General features: G+C 35.9%; 1 long non-coding RNA gene across 1 annotated transcript in view; it reads right to left on the bottom strand.

Annotated features, from left to right (window-relative positions):
• Window positions 1-2,003: 2,003 nt before the first annotated feature.
• The window catches only part of LOC107725868 (uncharacterized), a 1,375-nt gene continuing 582 nt past the window's right edge, over window positions 2,004-2,796 (bottom strand). Inside the window, exons 2-3 of the long non-coding RNA XR_001638174.1 lie at window positions 2,279-2,346; window positions 2,004-2,192 (exon numbers count right to left, since the gene is read on the bottom strand). This is a non-coding gene — a long non-coding RNA (uncharacterized LOC107725868). The remainder of the gene's footprint in view (window positions 2,193-2,278; window positions 2,347-2,796) is intronic.

Here is a 2,796-nt window from a genome sequence, read left to right on the forward strand (position 1 = left end):
GTTTCACCATAGGCCTACTTGTTGGGTTTAATTTACAAAATCTGTTTAACTTTCTCCTGCACCCATCGTTGTCTAGGATCACTGCAGAACTTTCCCCGTTTAGTTTTAAAACATCGAAAATACAGAAATATAACATAACACAGAAATATGACATGTTTTCTTTAGAGAGGAACTGCGATTCTTACATGAAGGTCTTCACACATGGAAGGCTTTCATGTTGCAACTGGATATCAATTATGGGATCAACCACATCTACTCTGAAGACTTTAGTAGCCTACAGCATTTAGATCACCTCAAATTCCGCTAACATAGAAGAACCAAGGAAACATTAATGTATGAACAGTTAAAGCTCTTCACCTGTTGTAGTCCAGATCACAGATGCAATGACCACCGCAACAGCCAAACTCCTCATGAGGATCCTGCGTGTCTCCATTGTCACAGTCGTTCTTCAGTGCTCACTTCTTGTGTCAGAGAGAATATATTCAAGACACCTACTAGTTCTCCTGATAGTCAATAAAGCGGAACGTAAACTGCATAGCAGCCGCGTTTTAATTTAATGTGGCCTTCCATGTAGTATAGATTGGGAGTGATTGACCTCATTAGTTATAGTAGCTGTAAATGTCATGTGCTAAATTAATATATGTAAATGTAGATGGGGGAATCCCTTTTAGAGAAATGTCTTGGATGATATTTAATTTCCAACCTTGCCGTCAGTCATTTAATTTATATAAATTCAGTGAATCTTGAAAAAGCACTTTGTTTTTCAATATGCCAATAGGAGCATATAAATAGAGTGTGCTTTTTTATTCAGTAATTCTAATGTATTATATCTTGTAGTCAAATGACCAGTTGTCAAATTAAGCAAAATAGGAAGAAAGAGCTGACATCCTACTGTTACTTCATCTATTGTAAGAGGGAGGCATCGTTTGGAGCAATATTCTCAAACGGTAACAGGAAACCGATAACAAAAAGATCCCCGGATGAAGTGTATATTTACCTAATATCAACTAAAACAACCTGTAGGGCAGTTTTAACACTTGCACGTGCAACGTCTTGTGAACGTCTCTGCAGGTAAATACATTTTCTGACCACAAAGAGTTTTAATAAACTGTATTATGGTGCTGCAGGCAGGCTACTTTTTTAAAGGTACTACTAATTTTGAGAAACTGTGCCATTTTAGTAAGTCTTTTAGAGATATTTGTATTTGTTTTTGAATGTTTTGGGGGATGTGTTGTTACTTTGTTCATGTTTGTTTCTGCTTATGGTGTTGCGTGTTTATGAACTCCCTAACATGTATCATTTGTTTAGCTACTAGCCAAATAAACAAGGGTTGACACTTTATTTGGCTGATAAATTGCATTACCGGCTTTGTACATTAGGTGCTGTTCTCCACTAGATGACACCCATTACTTTAAAACAATCCAGTCAGAGGAATATTTGATTATTTCCATTCAGTTAGATAAATTAAACATCTTGAGCTCTAAATGGTCTCAAAAAGCACCATTATAGTATCCTGGTCGCCGTGATTTTGCCAAGTAAGACATGTTCCTGGATCAACATCTTTTGATGATCCTGGATCAACTTTACTATCCAAAAATATAGACTTAACCCAATCCCTACCCCTAAACCTAACCCTACCCATAATTTATTCCTAAAATCAGTGGGAAATGATAGCTTATTAACAAGAGTGTAGAAGCACCTAACCCTGATTGTAAGCCTAAAACAGATATTTCCTGAAAAGTTATATCTCTATTCTGATTGGTTGATTGGAATGTTGTTCCAGGATCAACAAGGATGTTGATCCAGGAACATGTTGTACTTGGTGAAATCACGCTCACCATAGTATTCCACAGAAACAAAAGTCATAGATTCAGAATAATGAGTAAATAATGACAGTTTTCCCTTTATGTGCAAACTATTTCTTTAATGGATTAGCTTAAATATGATTAAATACAGTCCAAACTGTTATAGAGAAAAGGCTGGATGTTTATGTTAAAGCAGTTTGAAATTTTATTTTAAAGCAGATAAAATAAAGCAATTAAGTGAAACATCTTTTAACATTCACATAAGTTAATGGTAAATAAACAAACATAATATATATTCTTCTTTTTATAGATAGATGTATTGATATATAGGTAGATCTGCAGCATCTTCTAGGCCTCTATTTTCTCAGTCCACTATCTCCTTTAGACCTGGGAAAAAGATGATCATGTTATGAGTTTTTTTTAACAGTACATAAGCATCATATTAAGATGTCATATTAATATTAGGGTTGTACCTTTCAGACGGTCTTGAATCCAGCGTGCTTTTGGATCAGAGCAGAACTTTTCCTTCTGTGTGTAGAATCTGCAGGAGAGATGAAATGAAAAACATTATCATGCATATTACCTTCTGTGAAACAACACTGTGTAGAGAGAGCTTATAACATCCACTCATGGACTCAGAGCATTCTGATGCTTGTATCCAATCAGTTTAATTGTAGAAGGGATTCTTGCTTTCGTCACGTCCTTACAACAGCTCACTCCAACACGAATGGGACGACGATCTTAAAGAGAGACAGAGATTGAATCTCCACCATACTCATACTGTGCATAGAATATGTGTGAAAACTAGATGGTTGAGATCTTGATAAGGGCGCGTGCCTCAAAAGAGGGCTTACAATGACTTACAAAGATACATAACAGCTACAAGTGTATGCACTAACGTACTTGCTTTATGCAAGCGCTATATAGGATAGATCACTATACAGGATTTACCCTATTATACTTTATCGACACGAATTGATAGGTGAAACAA

The sequence above is a fragment of the Sinocyclocheilus rhinocerous genome, unplaced genomic scaffold (assembly GCF_001515625.1).
Source record: "Sinocyclocheilus rhinocerous isolate Xijiao unplaced genomic scaffold, SAMN03320098_v1.1 scaffold1508, whole genome shotgun sequence".
Taxonomy (NCBI): Eukaryota; Metazoa; Chordata; class Actinopteri; order Cypriniformes; family Cyprinidae; genus Sinocyclocheilus; species Sinocyclocheilus rhinocerous.